The 25,200-nt window shown below is 40.1% G+C and overlaps 1 pseudogene; it reads right to left on the bottom strand.

Moving 5' to 3' along the window:
* Positions 1–2,523: 2,523 nt before the first annotated feature.
* LOC147323321 (IgGFc-binding protein-like) lies at positions 2,524–23,527 on the bottom strand (annotated as a pseudogene).
* Between the last annotated feature and the right edge of the window lie 1,673 nt (positions 23,528–25,200).

The raw sequence follows: 25,200 nt of genomic DNA, 5'->3' as shown, positions 1-25,200 counted from the left end.
CGGACAAGGTAATTTGGCATGTTGACTGGCGTGGCCCAGCAGGAGTCCAGAACAGTGGAGATCAGATGCTGATCCACTCTTCCTGTTCGCACCTCGACATATAACCTCTGATCTATTTCCATTTCTATGTTTGTGCCACAGCTGAAGGGGAAACAGAAGCCAGGGTCATGGAAGGGGATCATTCAAATGTGCTACTGTCCATGGCAGTTGTAATCTTCCTCCTAATGATGCTACAAAAAACAACAATAATAATAACAATACTACAAGTGAGTTGATTACCAAATGATTGTAAATAAGTTTCACCTCAAGAGCTTCTCAATAATAAAAATGTAACATTTTAACACTGAATCCAGTTCACTTCCTTTTCTACAGGTGTAAACTACGAGCTTACAATGTAGTGCGTTATCTCAGACGGAGCATGGCACGTTGTACTTTTAGTGAGGATGAGAACAGCAGCATTTAGCTGTGAATGCTGTGATAGCTGCAGATATTTACAATTTCTTATTTATGTACTTTATCTTTTAGCTATATCTGTTCTTAGTAACTTTGTTCTTATATTCCCTTTTATTGTTGTATAATTAGTGCCCTTAACCTGATGACATATGTGGTACTTTGTTAATAGTCTTTTATTTATTGTCTTAATTTTCCTGTTTTTATTGTAAAGCACTTTGGTGTACCACTGGTCTTTTAAATGTGCTATACAAATAAAGTTGTATTGTATTGTATTGTATTTAACATGCATGAACATCATAATATGTAGCACTGATGTCTGACAACCCCCACCCCTCTCAGAAAACTGCAGCTTTTTTAACAAATAGTAAATGGACCGGTAGTTGCATCTTTTACTCAGTTAGGCACTCAAATCTGTTTCTGTTTCATTCACCCAATCACCCACACATTAATTCATTCATACAGCACATTTTATCGATGCCTATGTGCTTTCAAACATTCACAGGCTCAGACAACAGTGGATGCATGAGGAGTAACTTGGGATTTAGTATCTTGCCCAAGGATACTTTGGGATGTGGAGTGGAGGAATCTGGGATTCAATAGCCTTCCAACTGTTGGAAAACCCATGCAACCACTTGAGCCACACCCTCCCTAAAAACTCCTTGCTGGTGGTCTCTCCCCTTCTGCTATGTAGTCTAGCAACCATACAGTGTTCCACACATTTTACCCACTTTGAGTTACTCGTATAGTACTCCATGAGACATTGACATTGTAAACAAAAATATGCATTCAAACTAGAAAGAGCTAAAATAATGTATGTTTGAAGTAGTGTATGTGTAAGTGTAAAGAGCTTCAAAGTGACGTGTCACTGTAATAATAATTGCAATTTTTAGTAATGCCCTAATGTAAAGTGTTACTGTACAGTTACAATTATGCCACTGCTTGTGTTGCAGAGGTTTTGCAATTACAGTTCAACCAAAAGCTGAAGACCACTTGAAAATGGCAAAAAAAAAAAATCATATTTGGCATGTTTGGATTTTAACAAGTCTTAACAAATGTGTTGTCTCATTCCCATTTCTTCTTGTTGCATGTTGAAGCTCAACTTGGAACCTTGTTAAGATCCAACCATGCAAAGTATGATTTTTTTTGTGCCATTTTTCAAGTAGTCTTAAGCTTTTGATTGTGGCTGTATCTTCGAGACAGACGGATAGAAACAAACAATTAAAACAATGTTTTGTTTCTTTGTTTCTTTGCTCCAGTTTGAGGATTTGTGTTTGTGTAGCAGAGGAGGAAAATGCTGAAGTTATTTATGAAATTTCAAAAGATAATTACTTTTATTTTTACTTTGTTTTTTAGTTTTTTTGTAACAACCCCAACACTGGTACTAAAAAAGCCAACTTGACAAAATATTGTATATAATACACAAGAGATGTTTTGTTACCTTTCTATGGGGTTGATGCCCACAGCCATAGACAGGGCCAGATTCAGGGGGTATTCACAGCTGAAACGCAAAATAGTACAAGTTGAATATGTTCAATAAGAGTGAATATCCATAATATTTTTGTCTGAGTGCTGTCCCACAAAGATGGTTGTCATTTTCAAAGTGGAAAACCAGTCGTCCATCCTCAGGAGTACTACGCCGATCATACTCTGTACTGTCCAGCTGTTAACAGGGGTTGGACTCCTCTGCAGAAGGACTCCTCTACTCCCGTTGCCTCCAGGAGGGGAAACGATGAAAAGAGAGTCCATTTTCCAGCTTCTTGCCTTCCCTGTCGTGTGATCTACTGTTGCAACCGACAACACAGCACGTACAAAGCATAGCTGACGCTTCCGTGTGCTTTGCTTGGCCTACTGTCATGGCGGGAGGGGGCGTGGAATCAAATCTGTTATAGAAATGATTCAGTTCATTTATGTATTGTGATTCTAAAATGGAGTTTTCCTCCTTTGTTACAGTTACATGAAGAGCCCTCTTTGTAAATTGAAAAAGTGACTGTCACGGATTCAAATATTGGAAAACCAAAATAACAACACTGGTCTGGCTGGGTTGAGTCAAACGATGATTTTAATGTACACGCGTGGGAGATGGACACCGTACGCAGACAGCATCAGATCTCAAAATGGTGGAGCATTGATCAAACTCTTATAGCCTCTAGTGGCCCCCACCTAATCATAAAAGCCTAAACATTCACATGCTTTCTCTCACACGGCGCCTAAGCTACGACCTTGGCTCCCTGTTTATCTGCTCCTGCTGAGATGGGGCAGAAAACCTCTCCGGTATGCTCTGTTCTCTTCTAAGCAGACAAATAAGGCGATGACTTTCTGCGAACAGTATTTCTTATAACTCAGCAGTATAATGCATCATAAAACAATATGATTCATTCACAATAAATCAGCAGTCTAATGTAATGCAAATCAGTTTAACAAATGTAATAGTTATCACCTTCTTCTAATTCAGGAGAATAATGCAAACTAAAACTACGTAATAATTCACAATCTTTAATTAGGGGTCTAACATGGCATAGGTAATATTATAATCCCACATGACTCAAAAGCAATGTAGTAACATTTTTATTTTTAAAAAAAAAGAAACAGAAAAAGAAAGCAAGACCATCAATCAACTCAGACTGTATTTTGACACAGTTTACAAGGCATTAATATTTCAAACATACATTTATTTTTCATTATTTTTATATTTGCTAATGAATGGATGAATACCACAAAATAAATCATGATGTAACGATGTTAAAACAATCCTGAATGACCTGAAGGTAAAACTCATGAACTGGAAACAGAAGCATACAAATATGTTTTTGATCAGATGCTGCCCTCCAGTGTTGCAAAGAAAAACTGCAGAAATTACAAATAGGAGTGCTCAGAGCAAATAAGAAGTATTTTAATAGATGTCAAATATTCAGTAACATCCACTTTTCAAACCATCACTATTCCTCTGTGCATATAAAAAAGTCTTCTGATTCTATTTTCTGTGCTTTTATTAATCAAATCTATACTAAGTTATTATATGATTGCTGAGTTTGCTGTAATTTGTGCATCAACTTGATTTCTCTAGATCAGAATATTTGCAGTCAGCAAACAGATTATCAGGGTCACCAGAGATGTCAAGAGGCCTGGAGAGCTGCTTGCTTTCATTCTTCTTTCTGTTAGAAAACAACCAAAATCTACAGTGAATTCAAACTTGGCTCATGAATCCAATTATCACAATCCACTGATTATGCAGCTGTATCATCTACAAGACTGCCAATGTTGTACAAATGTTACCTGTGTTCAATACTAGCGGTCCCAATGAGATGCCTTCACTGTCATGGTAGGAAATAGCCCTCACCACTCTTGCATGGTGACCTGGGTAGCAGTGCTGTGGAAAGCAGAGTGATTTCAGCAGATGAAGGAATCCAATAAGTGGTATGAAAGATTTTTTCCCAGTGTTAATACAAATCGTTATAAATAGTACGTACAGCTGTGCAGTAATTGTGTCTCAAAAGACACAGATGGACCTGGCAGTGCAGGTAGATAGATGAAAAGTTGGTAAAGGTGAACATCCTGAATGAGAAACGGGCTACGGTGGAGATGCCGTTCTGAAGCAGCTCTACTGTGCCATCTGCTGGATTAGGACACCTAGGTAACAGCATAATGTGAAAGTTGCAGTGTTAATGTGCAAACAACTTAGTTATGATAAGAAGATAATTAAAGTTCACCCATCACAAAAGACAAAAAAAGAAAAGAAAAGTTAAGGCAATGTCTTTACTGTGTGGTGATCAGATCCCAGCGCACAGGGTAGCTGGGATCATTAACAGGCGTTGCCCAGCAAGAGTCCAGGATAGTGGAGATCTGCCGCTCATCGATTCCCTGCGTCTGAACCTCAATGTATAACCTCTCATCTATTTCCATTTCTAAATTTCTGTTTCTGGTCAAAGGGAAGTGGAAGCCAGGGTCCCGGTAGGGTATCATCCTCAAATGATAATGGCCCAGACCAGATGGAAGTCTCTTGTTCACAATGCTACAGGAAAACATGATAAAACAAGATGTTTTCAGGATTTGGAATTCATAAAGTGGTCAGGTGTGTGTGCATTTTGTAGCAAAATATATACAATTAATAATTAATAATAATTAAATGTGGCAACAATTAATTACAATTGGAAATAATTAATTTATTAAATATTCACAACACATTTAATTAATTAATTGAATTCATTATTTAATGATGTATATATTTAATTCACTTTGGCACTATTGTCCCCATGTCTCACCTTGAAATCACCCATCAAACTAAGGGGGCGGGGTTAACGCTGCCACTGCAGCTTCGCTAACATTTGATTGGTTGCGGTGCAAAGTAAGTCAAGACAGGTCGATCCTAGATAATCGATTGCTTGTGTGGACTTGGGGCAGCCAGGTATCCCAGAATGCATTTCAAATCACAGGCAGCAATGGTAGTGGTGTAAAGCTTTAAAATACCCCGTTTTTCTGTCACCAACTACACTTTTAATAGTGTTTTAGCTGCGAATGTTGTGGCGTAATCTTCACATGTCTGGTCAGGATGTCAACATAGAACATGTTTTCAGAGATGTCACTAGCTCTACTAACAGTCAGCTGAAAGAGTGCAGCGAGCTCCATCTTAACTGTTTTTTATGTTTGTTTGTTTGTTTTTTGGGGGCAAGGGGGGTTAACTGGTTTGTTTACATATTCCACTCTCCGTGTTCCACATGTTGCATTTGCAGATTCTCTCTTCTATCTCTTTGCTTCTGTAACATGAAGAACGAGCTGACATTTTTCTCATGACACCAGCGATCAACAGGCCTTCAGTTTACCTGCATGCATCCTCCTCCTCACCTGTCAGATGTTTAACACCTGCTGCTAATTTAAGAAACACGCCCACGTTACCTGGTGATAGTTACAGTTTAACTGGGCAGTTGGTGCTCTATATAATGCAATGTCAGCGCATTTTTCTGCACAAAATAAGTAAATCTAGTATTTTTTTTCTGAGCGCACAGCTGCTGGAGCTTGTTTCACTACAGAGCACTTTATAGGCGAACCCACTTTATCAGCAGCTGATGTCCAATCATTGGCACACAGCTTTGAAACCTCACCTGAGTTTTGGCTCTCAGTGGTTAAACACTGGACTTGATTCACTCAGGTTCTGTCTGTCGGTCATGTTTATTTCGCTGTTTTATTTACAACTGAGCAAATCGGTTTGGCTGACTTTAAAGTTACGTTTCATAACTGCATAGTTTTACTGAAGTTTAATGGTTCACTGGCACATGTGTTAGACCGAACCATTTGCTTTTCTTTATCTGGTGTGTTTGGGATTTTTAACAGTGAATTGTCGAAACAGGTTTGATCGTTTCCTGCGTGTATTAATTTGGTGATTTATTAAATGTATTCATGTTATTCTAATCTGCTGCTGAGTCTCTTACGCTGATGAAAATGCAGATAACACAGAGACAAACTGACGGTTCATCTCTATTACAACAGTGTTGCGTTAGACTGCTATATTTTTGTGTTCTTTATGCTGTAGATTTTTCACGTCTCTGGAATTGGCAGTAATAAGGAAGATTTTCTGTTAAATCATATTGATATGACCTGTGAATTATTCATAGATGACCGTTAGATTAGTCAGCTGGGAAACTCTGGGTTAACTCAGAGAGCTGAAGATATCGTGGATATGCTGACCTCGCTCCGTGGAGTACAGGGCCGTTTACCCTCATCATTAATATTCACAATAAAAATATTAGCCAAACATCATGAAGTCTGTATGTGTTTCATAGTGTCGAACAACCTTTGTACAGTATAGCAGTTACTACATGACGGAAACACCAACATTATTTCTTTTAATAAAGTTTATGTGTTTTACACAGGTGACGCTGATTATTGCACAAAAAGCACAAAGATCAGATGTTAATCGGATTTATTTGTTCTCTCTCCTCCTCAAACATGATTTTTAATGTTAGTTATAATTCAGAATTGGCAACTGAAACAAGTAAGACACATAAGAACATCAGGAAGTAAAAAACCCGAAGTCAGTGTAGTGCGGGGGTTTATGGCAGCTGTGTACCGAGACCTGCGCTTTTTCGGCGGTAATAACAGCTCGATTGCTTGCGAGGCGAGTGGGTCTAGCCCACGCTTTGCCGTGAGACTGGGCTGGGCAGACATCTCAGAAATCAACAAAAGACTTTTGTAAAGAGGCTATATCTTGACAAACCGACCAGATATTGAAGATTAAACCAATACATTCTCGGCTAAAAAATATTAAAACGGTATTTGGTGACACACAAACAGGATTTTTCAAAGTTCAGTTCTGTTAGTTTCCACATGCCGGTTGTTGGTGTGCTAAAAATAATGGCCACCAGGCCGAAGCAATGATTTGGACTCTATCAGCATTAACCCCGCCCCTTGAGATTGGTGGATGCGGTTGACAGATAAAATAAATTCATTGTGAGACCTAAAGGAGTCAACTGTGCCAAAATGAATGAATTAAATACATCATTAAATAATTATTTAAATGTGGCAATAATTAATTGATTGAATGTGTCAAAAATATTTATTTAATTAAATAATATCAATTCCAATTAATTATTGCCACATTAATAAATTATTTAATAGTGTATTTAATTAATTCATTATGGCAGACCTGGCGTTCCATACATTAGAACAATGTTTGTATTAAACAAAAACAGGGTAAAATGATGGTGATTCACATGGTCATATAGTCATGAAGACAATCAAAAACTGAAATTTCTATAAAGCTCAGCGAGCTATGTACCTTTAGAAGAGCAGCAACCACAATGTCATATAACCAAAAAGTAAAAAACAAAAAATGTAAGCCAGATGGTGTTGTGGTTATCACCTTGCTACAGGTTTGATGCCAACATCCATAGACAGTGCCTGGGTCAGAGCATAGTCACAGGAGAAGTGCAGGTGGATGCTCTTCTCATGACTTTTGAGGCCATCATGAGGGTCCACATCCCCGCTGATGGTGTTCTCATAACTGAAGTGGGTCCCGTTGCTCTTAAGAGTAAGAAGACAAAAGAGTTTAAGCATATTTTCAAAAATTAAAAATGCTGCCCAGAAGATTCATTCAATGTACTAATTGTACCCTCAGCATTGTCCCACAAAGCTGGTCATCATTGTTGAAGTGGAAAACCAGTCGACCATCCTCAAGAGTCCCGTTGCAGGATTCATCTCGAAGATGGAGGGCATCAGAGTGGAAGCCGGCCTCAAACAGCTGACAGCGGGACAGAGATATGGTGCCAGAACTACTGACACAAGTGATGGACGAGTCTAAGAAGGAGAGAGAAACACAATCTGACTCGTTAGAGCATGATATTTTTTAAAGCTGAGTCATCAATACTGATTTGAAAGACATTTGTTGACTTGACTGCTTAATATAAAGGCTGACTAATGCAATAAATACACTACAGATACTGCTGAAGGTTTTAGTTAGCCCGCACCGTAGCTCTCATTGTTTGGCCGATGGTGGTGCTCATTACAGAAGCAGCCATAGACACCGTCCTTCTCACCACACCACTCGTGCTCTGTGCAGTCCAGCTTTTCACAGGGGTCTGACTCCTCTGCAGACACAGAGAAAGGATCATCAGTGATGAATGGCAATGATTTAAATTTTTATTAAATGTCTAATTTGAGCAGTGCAAACATACCACAATGCAAAGCAGAGCGCCAGTCAGGGATGTCTAGCCCTAGAACAGAGCAGGTTTTCTCATAGGCGGAGACAGCGGAACACAGCATGCCATTGGCTGGAGTGTAGAGGCAGAGGTCGTAGACACAGGAAGAGAAAAATGGCTGGGGGTCAGAGTGCAGGTGGCAGGTGCTGAATGGGCCGGTGGTGTTGGTGATGACACTGCAGAGTTGGGAATATTCTTCTCTAAAGGTACAGTCATTCAGTCCATCATCATCTTCATCAGTGGAGCCACATCTGGAAAAGACAAATCATACTGCCATCAGCTACTGCCTTGTTGAAGCATCAATAGTGATTTCCATTGCAACTCACCCTGGTTGGCTGGTGGGTGACTTCCAGCTGTGCCCAAAATAATTATCATTTTGTGCCAGTGTGCCATTGGGTAAGACTTTGTCATCTGAAGGATTATTGTTAGAGTTTCCACACATCCCTGTGACTCTGTCATGACGGTTTTGGCCCAGTCTGACCAGCAAAGTGCTCTGACCATCAAACTGGACTAGCAAGTCAGAGGCATCAACCACTATGTAGCTTCCCTGCCTTACCACCTGAGCTAAGATTCCCACTGTGGTGGGAAGAGAAGCATCATTTCCATTTACCTGAGAGGACAAGAGATGCAATAAGTGTGTGTTGTTACTTTTGTGCAGATTAGACAAAGTAGAATGCTGTTCATCTTAAAAGTGATAGATAGTTTACCGTTACTCTTTTATTGGGTCCGATCCTGATGTACACACTTTCTGGATGATTTGAGAGATATATGTCCACTGCAGACACAAATGACACACGGTTGTTTCCACGGTGATTGTTGGTGGCTATCACCTGAAACTGTGTTTCGTTAGTGCCGTGGTTTGTGCTCTCAGTGATGATGTAGGAGCAAGTTCCCTGGAAATGAGCCAAAGCTCCATCAAAGGTGATGTAGTGTGGATCCCCCCACACAGTGCAGGTGGACATGGCATCATAACAGCCCAGCTGGCCGTCTCTGATGGAGCACTGCTGTTCAGGAGTGCACGACGAGGCAGAACATCGTAGGTCATTTGGAGCGTGACATTCACATCTCTGGGAGCAACCGTCTGTCCAGAAGGACTCGCCAGCCTGTGAACCACACCACACCAAATCTTAGCCAAATTGATACAAAAAATATAGTTCTTAAAATACCATTTTGAAGGGTTTTGTTTTCATTAATTGTAGGTGATTTAGTGCAATAATTGCTAGATTACTGCAAACTGCAACTAATAATATAATAAATATTTTGACAACTAGTTTGACAACTTTTGATCTTTCTCCCACAGAGAGGACAGATGCTAAATGCCACAATTTCAAGAAATATGTGGAACAGAGCTGCATGAAAAAAAGTATTTAATTGTTCTGATGTAGCTGTATAAACTTCAACTGATTGTTTAATGCATTCATTTATTTAGGGACAGATTTTTATTTATTTATTTAAAATGCAGTTTAAAGAGTTAGAGCATCATTCTGCTTGTATAGCTACATATTAATTATTTTCTTTTTAGTGGTGTAATATAAAACAGTCATAATAGCTATGCTGAATATATGATAGCAAATTAATTAATTGTAGGTGATTTAGTGCAGTAATTGCTAGATCACTGCAAACTGCAACTATTAATGTACTAAATATTGTGACAGAGCAACTAGTCATATCTGTTGATCTTTCTCCCACAGAAAGGACAGATGCTAAATGCCACAATTTCAAGAAATATGTGGAACAGAGCTGCATGAAAAAAAGTATTTAATTGTTCTGATGTAGCTGTATAATCTTCAACTGATTGTTTAATGCATTCATTTATTTAGCGACAGATTTTTTCCCCCCAAATTCTGCAGTTTAAAGAGTTAGAGCATCATTCTGCCTGTATAGCTACATATTAATTATTTTCTTTTTAGTGGTGTAATATAAAACAGTCATAATAGCTATGCTGAATATATGATAGCAAATGAAGACCTTTTTTGTGATCCTAAGATTTCAGTTATATGAAACTATAAACTGTAGTTTTACATTTTGCAACCCCTATTATTTGCTATTTCATAGAAACTACGACGTTTCCAGGTATTCATCATGCTTCCTGAAATTTTTCATTTGGTTTGGATTTTATTTGGTTATTAACATGGAACTAACATTTTTTCCATGTTGCAGCCCTGATTCCTGGTTATTAGACCTAAACTACCACATGTTTCCAGGTAACGTCAATTTGCATTTTGTAGCCTTGTTTCTTGGTTATTGAACAGAAACCAACATTGATTCCAGGTAAGATATCAGATTTAAACATAATATTTACGGTGATACTGTTGTCAAACAAAAAAGAATGTTGGTGAATGAGGCAGGATTCATTCCAGCATTATGGCAATATGGTAATGGTATCCCAAAACATTAAAACTTAAAATCATATTAGTATCTTGTTACCCTATTATTATGAGGTTAGTATATATAAAAATGTGTTTTATTGCTAGTGATTGTGACTATACTATTACTAATTGTTTTTTTAAGCTCATGTACATACATTTGTATCCATATTATCACTTATAATTTATGGTCTGTTATTACATAGATTTAAATGTAATAGTACTCACTAGATCACTTGGTTATTACTCTGGAAATGAAGTGGCAATTATTTGCTATATATCTAGTTTTTATCTTCCTGTTTCCACCTTGTTACCTCAATATTACCACATTATTACTGAGCTATAATAGACTCTGTTGTTTCTTTAATATATATTTCTGAATTTTAAGCTTTGTCACAGTCCAAAACACTTCACGAAGCTTTCTAAATGTAAGAAGGGCAAGTCTGCTGATTCTGCTGATTTGAAGGGAATTACTTCAAAGAATATTTACTATTGACTTTAATATGTCTTACATCATAGTAGAATCCATCATACTGGCAGCCACAGCTTTCCACTGGGACACACCTGGTCCCACTCTTGATGAAGCCTTCATCACAGAAACATCCCTCAGAGCAGAACTGCTCACAGGTTTCATCAATGCTACTGGCACAGGTGTGGCCACAGTCAGTACCGCACAGCTCATAATGGCTGTTGGCTGGACAGTCCAGTGCTTAATAAGTGAGAAACGTGACAAATGGCACTAGTCAGACATACCACTTTTAATGTAATACAGTGTGGATACAGTGAGTATTGTAAAATTGTTGGACTTTTTATTTCTGAAGTGGTTAGCAAATTTCTTGTACATTTAGATATAAATAAAATATAATGACATGTTGACTCACTGCAGGTGGTGTTCTCTCTCCAAGGATAGATTCGAACATTAGCAGACTGACAGGCACTGACATATGATTCAATGGCACTGCACAAGAGATCGTGGCCTTGATTTCCTGACAAACATACATCAAACACGCAGTCGTTGAAATATGGCGCCGGGTCCACCTCCTCGTGGCAGAAACTGAAGGGCCCATCAGCTGCCTGTATCACCTCACACTGATCTCTAGCAGGCTGTTCATTGGCACACTGTGGACAGGAGGAGCCACAGCCATCATTGCACGTGTAGTTGCCTGGCACCTTCCAGGCTCTCCCAAACTCATCTGGAGATGTGACTATCGTTCCAGATGGTGTGTGAAAGTCATCATTTGGATTTCCATTGAAATTTCCACAAAGTCCACATATTTTTTCTCTGTTGATGACAACAGTTAGCAATAGTCCTTGTGTTAGTTTCATAAGGATAAATTATTAGTAAATAAATTATTTATATAGCTGGGATTATCCTGTTTTTTAAAGCATGTCAAACAAAAATTACTTCAGCTTTGATGGGTGGGAATTGTACCTGTAATTTGGTGGTACGGAGATAAACACTGCACTATATCCATTATAGGTAACACTCAAGCCAAAATTAGTGCTGACAAGTATACGAGATCCTGTTGCATAGATAGACACATTACCTTCATTCAAGACAATAGGTAAATTTCTAGTTACTCCATTCACCTAGAAGAGATATGCAAAGAAAATCAGTGGGTAGTTTTTCTACTTTTTAATTGTTATTTTTTTCATTCACAGCAGTAAAAATATCCCTAAAATATATGTAGCTGCCATTTACTTCATACACCTGAAATTGTTCATAACAATCATCGAATGAGAACTATCACTAACTACTTACTTGTACCAAACCTCTTCTGTCCCTTGACATATGCACGTCGTAGCCCCAGACATTCACAAAAACTTCAGCTACTATTGAAAGTGGAAGCCCATTCAATGCCTCATTCTTAGCTTCCACGGAAAACTGATTGAGCTCATCAGTGGCATTACAGAGGGTCACCAGAACATAGCGGCAGGTTCCTTGGAAGTCATAGGCCTTACGATCAAAGGTGATGTAGTGAGGGTCTCCAGAGGCAGAGCAGGTGCCATGAAGGTTGGGATGGCAGCCAAACTCGCCCTCCACCACACGGCAGGACTCCTGGGGCCCACAGGAGTTGGGAGTACAGTGGACGTTCCCTGTAGTGCCGTTACAGGTACACAAGCTCTGACATTCTTCACCATCCCAGAACTGCTCACCACCTTGGTGATAGCGTCCTTGATGATAGCATCCACAAGATGTTGGTGGAACGCACTGGTCACCATTGAGGATAAAACCACTGTTACACTGACAGCCCTCCTGGCACACAGTATCACAGGTGAAGGGGAAAGAAAGGCTGGGGCAAGCAGAAGGACAAGAGGTTCCACAGAGTTCATAATGGCTGTTTGATGGGCAGGTTAGTGCTGGAGAAAAACAAACAGGTTAACATAAAAAAGCATTTTTAAACATTTGGAGATCATGGCTAGAATTAATTCAAAAACAGTTGAATGCTTACCACAGCCAGTTGCATTTCTCCATTGTCCTAAGGCAACACCCTTCTGTTGACACATTAGTGCATAATCTCGTAGGACACCACACAGAGTTGATGCTGGATTGTTAGAGCCCCCCATGATCTCCACACATACATCCACCTGCTGGCTCGGGTCAACCACAGACCAACAGGGTACAAATGGCCCATCTGGTGAGCTGAGAATGCCACAGTACTCAGTAGAATTGTAATTAGTTGTAGAATTTTGGTTCATGCTTTCCACGCAGTGAGCAGCCAGAGAGCCATCTCGCCAACTGTCTCCAAAGTCCTGAGAACTGTTGATCAGGACACCGTTGGGTGTATTGAAGTCATCATGTGGATGACCATTGTAATTACCACAGAGTCCACCCAGTGAACCATTGTAGACACCAGGAGCAGTGACACGGACAAAGTGAGGCCAGACTGTCTGCACAGTTACACCAAAGGAGGTGCGAATGATGACACTGTAAATGCTGCTGTGGAAGATCTGGATTCGGTTGGATGTAGTGCTGAAAGGTAGCCTGATCAGCTGACCGTTAACCTGCAGGATCATCCAGTTTTTTGCAGTTAACAAGACTTAAACAGTATTGTGTCCGTGTACACATAAATAAATATTAAAGGAAGAACATAATTTTAAGTAAGTGTTCCATTCACTTACCTTCACTTTACTGTTCCTTGCCATCTCAATAGATACGTGTATCCCCTCTGCTTCAAAATGCAGAATTCGTGCAAAACCATGCTGGCCTCTTGGCACTTTTTCTGCTGTCACCATGAAGTGTGGGTGACTGGACAGTCCCATAACTTTGGCAAGTGTCAATCGACACGCCCCAGGATATTGGTATGTCAGTCCATCAAATGTCTGATATGACCCTGGGCCTCTGATCCAGCATGTTTCATAGCTATTTGGTCTGCATCCTCTTTCTCCATCCTCCACCCTGCATGATTCAAGTGGGCCACAACCATGAGAGTGGCAAGTCATGGAGCCATAACTGCAGCTACAACGTCTCCCACAGTCTCCGTCTAGTATTACAGTTTGTCCAGAGCGGTAGTAACGGCCCTCAAAGCTGCAGCCACACTCAGCATGAGGGACGCAGACCCCACCACTGAGGATGTAGCCTGAATCACAGATGCAGCTTTCCTGGGGAGGTAGAGGGCAGTTATGGGTAGAGTTGGGATTAACACAGGTAGGTGGACATCCTGTGCCTTCAGACTCAAAGTGGCTGTTGGCTGGACATGGGATTTCTAGGCATAAGAGAACAACATCGATATTTACATCGGTGGAATTTTAATACAATAATATTTTGAAATAATGCAAAAAAAAAAAAAAAGTGATTAACATACCACAAAAGCCAGGTGTCCTCCAACTTGGTAGCCGAATACCACTTTGTTGACACTGACTTGCATACACACTTAGGGCTTGACAGAGAATAGGTCGGTACCCTCCTCCTACACACAGATCATACACACAACTGTCCACAAAGGACTGTGGAGGAAGTTGCTGATGGCAAGCCGTGAAAGGTCCAGAACTACTGCTGAGGATACCACAGTGGTCAGTGTTGCTGTACAATGCTGTCTCTTCTACAGTGCAAACAGCACAGTCCAGACCTCCGCACTGTGGCCCACAGCCAGGCTCATCATCCCCAGATGCTTGCCAGCTGTTAGCAAAAACCACATCAGAGCTCACAACCTCACCGTCACGAGTTTGAAAGTCATCTCTACGAATGCCATTGAAGTTTCCACAAAGACCGCATGTACCATTCTGGTAAGTGTAGGGCAAGCTGATCTGAACATGATGAATTGTGTCATAAGACACCACTAAACCAAAGTCAGTGCTGACAAACACAGAAAAACCTGACTCATAAACCTGCACGGTGCCATTGCTAAGGGAGAATGGAGTGAATGCAAAGTTCCCGTTAACCTGTAAAAAAACCAGCAAATATATCAAGTGAGAAAAGTATATCTGGTCATAAAGTGTAGAATTTATCCAGAATCAAAATGACCAACCTTAGCCTGACCATGGCGTCCTTTGACAAGCTCAATTGTGTCATTGTAGACATGCACTTTCACCAGTCGTGTCCAAGAGACTTGAGTACTGTCTCTGTGCTCATTTTTGCCTTCTACTCTGTAGTAGGGCCGTCCACTATTACATTGCTCAGAGAGAACATACGTGCAAGTGCCTTGAAAGTGAAACACTGTGTCATCAAAGGTGTAGTAATGGGGATCACCGCTTATGGTGCAGGTTCCTCTTGGCACTGTCTGACAGGAGAACTGGAAGGAAGCTGGCTTGCAGATCTGTGAAAAGGAGCACGGCTCATTGCGGCACTGCAAGCCTGTTGAGGTACATGTGCACTTCTGTGCACAGGTCCTGTCACTCCAGAATGAAGCACCCAGCTGCACTAATTCACCTTAAAAAGAATAAAAGGAAATGTCCCTTATGCCTTGTGTTAAATGTCCAGACATTTACATTCATAAAGCTTTAGGAAAAAACTTTCAAACCTTACATTTTTTTCATGTACTGTCAAATAACAGCAGGAATTGCCTCAAGGCACTTTATATTGTAAACTAAAGACCCTCAAATAACAGAGAGACCACTGCAACAATCCAACAATGCCTAACAGCAGTCTGAGATGTGCTCTGTTGGGAGGATACGGCACTATGATTTCATTAAGATAAGATGAGGCCTGATTGTTCAAGACCTATATGAGGAAAATAATTTTACATTTGAATCTGGCTTTAACAGGGAGCAAAAGAAGGGAAGCTAGGATAGGAGAAATATGTTCTTTCTTTTTAGTCCCTGTCCGTACTGCAGCATTTTGGATCAACTCAATGCTTTTCAGTGAGTTTTTGGGAAAATCTGATAATACAGACCGTTCTCACTCCCGAGGCGTAACATCCCGACGTTTTGTCACGTCCCATGGCGTTCCTGAGGAACGCGAAAGGTGACCTTCCGCGTTCTTATGGTACGCGCCGGGTTATGGATGAAATCAAGTGGAATGACGGTCCTGCGGTAATAGAGGTTCCAGCCCTGTATTCCAGCCCTAAACCTAACCTTATTCCTAACCCTAACCATAACGTTATTCCTAATCTTAACCAGTACTTTAATGGCATGAAATAGTGTTTTCCCAAGCGATGTTGAGAAAAAGAGCAAACATTTGTAGATTGAGACCAAACGGTTCTCATATTCCCTCATTTTTCCGATCTCGTCATTTAGGAACGTGTTGGGTGTCCAAAAACATAATATGTTGACAATTTGTCACCTAGCATAAAATGTTACACTTTGAGAGTGAGAACGTGTTGGATAATAACGAATCACAGTAGGCCAGACTTTAACCCTTTAAGACCTACCATAGAACCAAGTCTGCCAGAGCTTACTTTATATTTTTACATGCTGTAGTGCCATTTTTGGGAGCATTTCAATTTGATATACATCAATACAACCATTATAGCCCAAATTTTAATAATATGTCTGCATTAAGTGCATAGTAATTACATAAATTGCAAAAAAGTGCAATAAACTACAAAAAATAAATCGTTTTTGTTTTTTTAACATATATTTCTAGTTAGAGAAATTTAAGAGGCTTATCCCTCAAAACTTTAAATACAAAAAAGTTGCACAAAATAGTTTCCCACCACAGGAAATTTATTTTGAGTGTCTTTATAGTTTTATTTTTGAAATACACCAATTTTTATATACTGCAGGAAAAACGAAAATAAATATTATAGTGCAAATTTGCAAAAAAAACAGCATATGCATCAAAATAAACTATTTCCAGCAGTGCAATATGAGTCCTAAGCATCCCAGAAACGACACAGAAAGTCATAGAGTCAAACATAACTTTTAAAAACACCAGTATAGGCTCATAAGGCCCTGATGGTAAAAAACTACATTTCCGGAAAATGACATCACTTCCGGTTTTGGGCAGGACATGGCGGACATGCGATAGTTCACGCTGATGGATGTAGGAAGTGTTACAAACAGCTGATCGAATCAGCAAAGCGTGTTTCTGGAATATTATGTTTTTGTTGCTGCAAGTGCTTTTTATGCAGTTTTTGCAAAGCTATATGTGGAAGGAAACTGTGACTTAGGACAAGCTGGTGGCATAAGATGTAAGTACAACTCCTCCGGTTTCATATGCAAAAAAAATTATTGTGCTAGCTTATGTGGTTGCAATGCTACCAGGATTTAAAGATAGTTATGCAACACAGAGCGTGCCCGCTCCGACCGGCTTTAAAGGGTTAAGTAATGAATGCATGAACTAATTTTTTGGCGTCACTCTCAAATAGGATTTTTCTAATTAAAATGCAAGAAAGCCATTCTAATTATTTGTTTAATATGAGCACTGAAGGACACAACCTGGTCAAAAACAATGCAAACATTTCTCTTAGTGTTACTGGAGGCCACGGTAATCCCAGTCCGAGTGTGCATCTGGTTAGACATCATGTTTGTAAGAGTTTTATAGCTGAGTACAATAATCTTATCTTTATCTGAATTTGAAGCAGAAAATTAAAGATCATCCATGTCTTTATGTCTTTAAGACATTCCTACAGTTTAGTCTCATGGTTTCATTGACAGAGCTGGAGATCATCTGCATAGCAGGGAAAATGTACACGATACCTTTGAAAGATACTGTGCAGGTGGTAGCATTGTAACAGCCCAGCTGGCCGTCTCTGATGGAGCACTGCTGTTCAGGAGTGCACGACGAGGCAGAACATCGCAGGTCATTTGGAGCGTGACATTCACATCTCTGGGAGCAACCATCTGTCCAGAAGGACTCGCCAGCCTGTGAACCACACCACACCAAATCATAGCCAAATTGATACAACAAATACAGTTCTTAAAATACCATTTTGAAGGATTTTGTTTTCATTAATTGTAGGTGATTTAGTGCAGTAATTGCTAGATCACTGCAAACTGCAACTATTAATGTACTAAATATTGTGACAGAGCAACTACTCATATCTGTTGATCTTTCTCCCACAGAAAGGACAGATGCTAAATGCCACAATTTCAAGAAATTGTTCTGTTCTGATGTAGCTGTATAATCTTCAACTGATTGTTTTAATGCATTCATTTATTTAGGGACAGATTTTTTCCCCCCCAAAATTCTGCAGTTTAAAGAGTTAGAGCATCATTCTGCTTGTATAGCTACATATTAATTATTTTCTTTTTAGTGGTGTAATATAAAACAGTCATAATAGCTATGCTGAATATATGATAGCAAATGAAGACCTTTTTTTGTGATCCTAAGATTTCAGTTATATGAAACTATAAACTGTAGTTTTGCATTTTGCAACCCCTATTATTTGCTATTTCATAGAAACTACCACATTTCCAGGTATTCATCATGCTTCCTGAAATTTTTCATTTGGTTTGGATTTTATTCGGTTATTAACATGGAACTAACATTTTTTCCATGTTGCAGCCCTGATTCCTGGTTATTAGACCTAAACTACCACATGTTTCCAGGTAATGTCAGTTTGCATTTTGTAGCCTTGTTTCTTGGTTATTGAACAGAAACCAACATTGATTCCAGGTAAGATATCAGATTTAAACATAATATTTACGGTGATACTGTTGTCAAACAAAAAAGAATGTTGGTGAATGAGGCAGGATTCATTCCAGCATTATGGCAATATGGTAATGGTATCCCAAAACATTAAAACTTAAAATCATATTAGTATCTTGTTACCCTATTATTATGAGGTTAGTATATATAAAAATGTGTTTAATTGTTAGTAAATGTGACTATACTATTACTAATTGGGTTTTTTAAGCTCATGTACATACATTTGTATCCATATTATCACTTATAATTTATGGTCTGTTATTACATAGATTTAAATGTAATAGTACTCACTAGATCACTTGGTTATTACTCTGGAAATGAAGTGGCAATTATTTGCTATATATCTTGTTTTTATCTTCCTGTTTCTACCTTGTTACCTCAATATTACCACATTATTACTGAGCTATAATAGACTCTGTTGTTTCTTTAATATATATTTCTGAATTTTAAGCTTTGTCACAGTCCAAAACACTTCACGAAGCTTTCTAAATGTAAGAAGGGCAAGTCTGCTGATTCTGCTGATTTGAAGGGAATTACTTCAAAGAGTATTTACTATTGACTTTAATATGTCTTACATCATAGTAGAATCCATCATACTGGCAGCCACAGCTTTCCACTGGGACACACCTGGTCCCACTCTTGATGAAGCCTTCATCACAGAAACATCCCTCAGAGCAGAACTGCTCACAGGTTTCATCAATGCTACTGGCACAGGTGTGGCCACAGTCAGTACCGCACAGCTCATAATGGCTGTTGGCTGGACAGTCCAGTGCTTAATAAGTGAGAAACGTGACAAATGGCACTAGTCAGACATACCACTTTTAATGTAATACAGTGTGGATACAGTGAGTATTGTAAAATTGTTGGACTTTTTATTTCTGAAGTGGTTAGCAAATTTCTTGTACATTTAGATATAAATAAAATATAATGACATGTTGACTCACTGCAGGTGGTGTTCTCTCTCCAAGGATAGATTCGAACATTAGCAGACTGACAGGCACTGACATATGATTCAATGGCACTGCACAAGAGATCGTGGCCTTGATTTCCTGACAAACATACATCAAACACGCAGTCGTTGAAATATGGCGCCGGGTCCACCTCCTCGTGGCAGAAACTGAAGGGCCCATCAGCTGCCTGTATCACCTCACACTGATCTCTAGCAGGCTGTTCATTGGCACACTGTGGACAGGAGGAGCCACAGCCATCATTGCACGTGTAGTTGCCTGGCACCTTCCAGGCTCTCCCAAACTCATCTGGAGATGTGACTATCGTTCCAGATGGTGTGTGAAAGTCATCATTTGGATTTCCATTGAAATTTCCACAAAGTCCACATATTTTTTCTCTGTTGATGACAACAGTTAGCAATAGTCCTTGTGTTAGTTTCATAAGGATAAATTATTAGTAAATAAATTATTTATATAGCTGGGATTATCCTGTTTTTTAAAGCATGTCAAACAAAAATTACTTCAGCTTTGATGGGTGGGAATTGTACCTGTAATTTGGTGGTACGGAGATAAACACTGCACTATATCCATTATAGGTAACACTCAAGCCAAAATTAGTGCTGACAAGTATACGAGATCCTGTTGCATAGATAGACACATTACCTTCATTCAAGATAATAGGTAAATTTCTAGTTACTCCATTCACCTAGAAGAGATATGCAAAGAAAATCAGTGGGTAGTTTTTCTACTTTTTAATTGTTATTTTTTTCATTCACAGCAGTAAAAATATCCCTAAAATATATGTAGCTGCCATTTACTTCATACACCTGAAATTGTTCATAACAATCATCGAATGAGAACTATCACTAACTACTTACTTGTACCAAACCTCTTCTGTCCCTTGACATATGCACGTTGTAGCCCCAGACATTCACAAAAACTTCAGCTACTATTGAAAGTGGAAGCCCATTCAATGCCTCATTCTTAGCTTCCACGGAAAACTGATTGAGCTCATCAGTGGCATTACAGAGGGTCACCAGAACATAGCGGCAGGTTCCTTGGAAGTCATAGGCCTTACGATCAAAGGTGATGTAGTGAGGGTCTCCAGAGGCAGAGCAGGTGCCATGAAGGTTGGGATGGCAGCCAAACTCGCCCTCCACCACACGGCAGGACTCCTGGGGCCCACAGGAGTTGGGAGTACAGTGGACGTTCCCTGTAGTGCCGTTACAGGTACACAAGCTCTGACATTCTTCACCATCCCAGAACTGCTCACCACCTTGGTGATAGCGTCCTTGATGATAGCATCCACAAGATGTTGGTGGAACGCACTGGTCACCATTGAGGATAAAACCACTGTTACACTGACAGCCCTCCTGGCACACAGTATCACAGGTGAAGGGGAAAGAAAGGCTGGGGCAAGCAGAAGGACAAGAGGTTCCACAGAGTTCATAATGGCTGTTTGATGGGCAGGTTAGTGCTGGAGAAAAACAAACAGGTTAACATAAAAAAGCATTTTTAAACATTTGGAGATCATGGCTAGAATTAATTCAAAAACAGTTGAATGCTTACCACAGCCAGTTGCATTTCTCCATTGTCCTAAGGCAACACCCTTCTGTTGACACATTAGTGCATAATCTCGTAGGACACCACACAGAGTTGATGCTGGATTGTTAGAGCCCCCCATGATCTCCACACATACATCCACCTGCTGGCTCGGGTCAACCACAGACCAACAGGGTACAAATGGCCCATCTGGTGAGCTGAGAATGCCACAGTACTCAGTAGAATTGTAATTAGTTGTAGAATTTTGGTTCATGCTTTCCACGCAGTGAGCAGCCAGAGAGCCATCTCGCCAACTGTCTCCAAAGTCCTGAGAACTGTTGATCAGGACACCGTTGGGTGTATTGAAGTCATCATGTGGATGACCATTGTAATTACCACAGAGTCCACCCAGTGAACCATTGTAGACACCAGGAGCAGTGACACGGACAAAGTGAGGCCAGACTGTCTGCACAGTTACACCAAAGGAGGTGCGAATGATGACACTGTAAATGCTGCTGTGGAAGATCTGGATTCGGTTGGATGTAGTGCTGAAAGGTAGCCTGATCAGCTGACCGTTAACCTGCAGGATCATCCAGTTTTTTGCAGTTAACAAGACTTAAACAGTATTGTGTCCGTGTACACATAAATAAATATTAAAGGAAGAACATAATTTTAAGTAAGTGTTCCATTCACTTACCTTCACTTTACTGTTCCTTGCCATCTCAATAGATACGTGTATCCCCTCTGCTTCAAAATGCAGAATTCGTGCAAAACCATGCTGGCCTCTTGGCACTTTTTCTGCTGTCACCATGAAGTGTGGGTGACTGGACAGTCCCATAACTTTGGCAAGTGTCAATCGACACGCCCCAGGATATTGGTATGTCAGTCCATCAAATGTCTGATATGACCCTGGGCCTCTGATCCAGCATGTTTCATAGCTATTTGGTCTGCATCCTCTTTCTCCATCCTCCACCCTGCATGATTCAAGTGGGCCACAACCATGAGAGTGGCAAGTCATGGAGCCATAACTGCAGCTACAACGTCTCCCACAGTCTCCGTCTAGTATTACAGTTTGTCCAGAGCGGTAGTAACGGCCCTCAAAGCTGCAGCCACACTCAGCATGAGGGACGCAGACCCCACCACTGAGGATGTAGCCTGAATCACAGATGCAGCTTTCCTGGGGAGGTAGAGGGCAGTTATGGGTAGAGTTGGGATTAACACAGGTAGGTGGACATCCTGTGCCTTCAGACTCAAAGTGGCTGTTGGCTGGACATGGGATTTCTAGGCATAAGAGAACAACATCGATATTTACATCGGTGGAATTTTAATACAATAATATTTTGAAATAATGCAAAAAAAAAAAAAAAGTGATTAACATACCACAAAAGCCAGGTGTCCTCCAACTTGGTAGCCGAATACCACTTTGTTGACACTGACTTGCATACACACTTAGGGCTTGACAGAGAATAGGTCGGTACCCTCCTCCTACACACAGATCATACACACAACTGTCCACAAAGGACTGTGGAGGAAGTTGCTGATGGCAAGCCGTGAAAGGTCCAGAACTACTGCTGAGGATACCACAGTGGTCAGTGTTGCTGTACAATGCTGTCTCTTCTACAGTGCAAACAGCACAGTCCAGACCTCCGCACTGTGGCCCACAGCCAGGCTCATCATCCCCAGATGCTTGCCAGCTGTTAGCAAAAACCACATCAGAGCTCACAACCTCACCGTCACGAGTTTGAAAGTCATCTCTACGAATGCCATTGAAGTTTCCACAAAGACCGCATGTACCATTCTGGTAAGTGTAGGGCAAGCTGATCTGAACATGATGAATTGTGTCATAAGACACCACTAAACCAAAGTCAGTGCTGACAAACACAGAAAAACCTGACTCATAAACCTGCACGGTGCCATTGCTAAGGGAGAATGGAGTGAATGCAAAGTTCCCGTTAACCTGTAAAAAAACCAGCAAATATATCAAGTGAGAAAAGTATATCTGGTCATAAAGTGTAGAATTTATCCAGAATCAAAATGACCAACCTTAGCCTGACCATGGCGTCCTTTGACAAGCTCAATTGTGTCATTGTAGACATGCACTTTCACCAGTCGTGTCCAAGAGACTTGAGTACTGTCTCTGTGCTCATTTTTGCCTTCTACTCTGTAGTAGGGCCGTCCACTATTACATTGCTCAGAGAGAACATACGTGCAAGTGCCTTGAAAGTGAAACACTGTGTCATCAAAGGTGTAGTAATGGGGATCACCGCTTATGGTGCAGGTTCCTCTTGGCACTGTCTGACAGGAGAACTGGAAGGAAGCTGGCTTGCAGATCTGTGAAAAGGAGCACGGCTCATTGCGGCACTGCAAGCCTGTTGAGGTACATGTGCACTTCTGTGCACAGGTCCTGTCACTCCAGAATGAAGCACCCAGCTGCACTAATTCACCTTAAAAAGAATAAAAGGAAATGTCCCTTATGCCTTGTGTTAAATGTCCAGACATTTACATTCATAAAGCTTTAGGAAAAAACTTTCAAACCTTACATTTTTTTCATGTACTGTCAAATAACAGCAGGAATTGCCTCAAGGCACTTTATATTGTAAACTAAAGACCCTCAAATAACAGAGAGACCACTGCAACAATCCAACAATGCCTAACAGCAGTCTGAGATGTGCTCTGTTGGGAGGATACGGCACTATGATTTCATTAAGATAAGATGAGGCCTGATTGTTCAAGACCTATATGAGGAAAATAATTTTACATTTGAATCTGGCTTTAACAGGGAGCAAAAGAAGGGAAGCTAGGATAGGAGAAATATGTTCTTTCTTTTTAGTCCCTGTCCGTACTGCAGCATTTTGGATCAACTCAATGCTTTTCAGTGAGTTTTTGGGAAAATCTGATAATACAGACCGTTCTCACTCCCGAGGCGTAACATCCCGACGTTTTGTCACGTCCCATGGCGTTCCTGAGGAACGCGAAAGGTGACCTTCCGCGTTCTTATGGTACGCGCCGGGTTATGGATGAAATCAAGTGGAATGACGGTCCTGCGGTAATAGAGGTTCCAGCCCTGTATTCCAGCCCTAAACCTAACCTTATTCCTAACCCTAACCATAACGTTATTCCTAATCTTAACCAGTACTTTAATGGCATGAAATAGTGTTTTCCCAAGCGATGTTGAGAAAAAGAGCAAACATTTGTAGATTGAGACCAAACGGTTCTCATATTCCCTCATTTTTCCGATCTCGTCATTTAGGAACGTGTTGGGTGTCCAAAAACATAATATGTTGACAATTTGTCACCTAGCATAAAATGTTACACTTTGAGAGTGAGAACGTGTTGGATAATAACGAATCACAGTAGGCCAGACTTTAACCCTTTAAGACCTACCATAGAACCAAGTCTGCCAGAGCTTACTTTATATTTTTACATGCTGTAGTGCCATTTTTGGGAGCATTTCAATTTGATATACATCAATACAACCATTATAGCCCAAATTTTAATAATATGTCTGCATTAAGTGCATAGTAATTACATAAATTGCAAAAAAGTGCAATAAACTACAAAAAATAAATCGTTTTTGTTTTTTTAACATATATTTCTAGTTAGAGAAATTTAAGAGGCTTATCCCTCAAAACTTTAAATACAAAAAAGTTGCACAAAATAGTTTCCCACCACAGGAAATTTATTTTGAGTGTCTTTATAGTTTTATTTTTGAAATACACCAATTTTTATATACTGCAGGAAAAACGAAAATAAATATTATAGTGCAAATTTGCAAAAAAAACAGCATATGCATCAAAATAAACTATTTCCAGCAGTGCAATATGAGTCCTAAGCATCCCAGAAACGACACAGAAAGTCATAGAGTCAAACATAACTTTTAAAAACACCAGTATAGGCTCATAAGGCCCTGATGGTAAAAAACTACATTTCCGGAAAATGACATCACTTCCGGTTTTGGGCAGGACATGGCGGACATGCGATAGTTCACGCTGATGGATGTAGGAAGTGTTACAAACAGCTGATCGAATCAGCAAAGCGTGTTTCTGGAATATTATGTTTTTGTTGCTGCAAGTGCTTTTTATGCAGTTTTTGCAAAGCTATATGTGGAAGGAAACTGTGACTTAGGACAAGCTGGTGGCATAAGATGTAAGTACAACTCCTCCGGTTTCATA

This window comes from Aulonocara sp. 'chitande type north' Nkhata Bay, linkage group LG8, assembly GCF_057382095.1.
Source record: "Aulonocara sp. 'chitande type north' Nkhata Bay isolate Kocher_YH1m ecotype deep benthic linkage group LG8, A_spYH_male_GT1.1, whole genome shotgun sequence".
NCBI lineage: Eukaryota > Metazoa > Chordata > Actinopteri > Cichliformes > Cichlidae > Aulonocara > Aulonocara sp. 'chitande type north' Nkhata Bay.
Note: the sequence above shows the minus strand (reverse complement) of the source record. Positions and strands in the feature narration are given on the sequence as shown.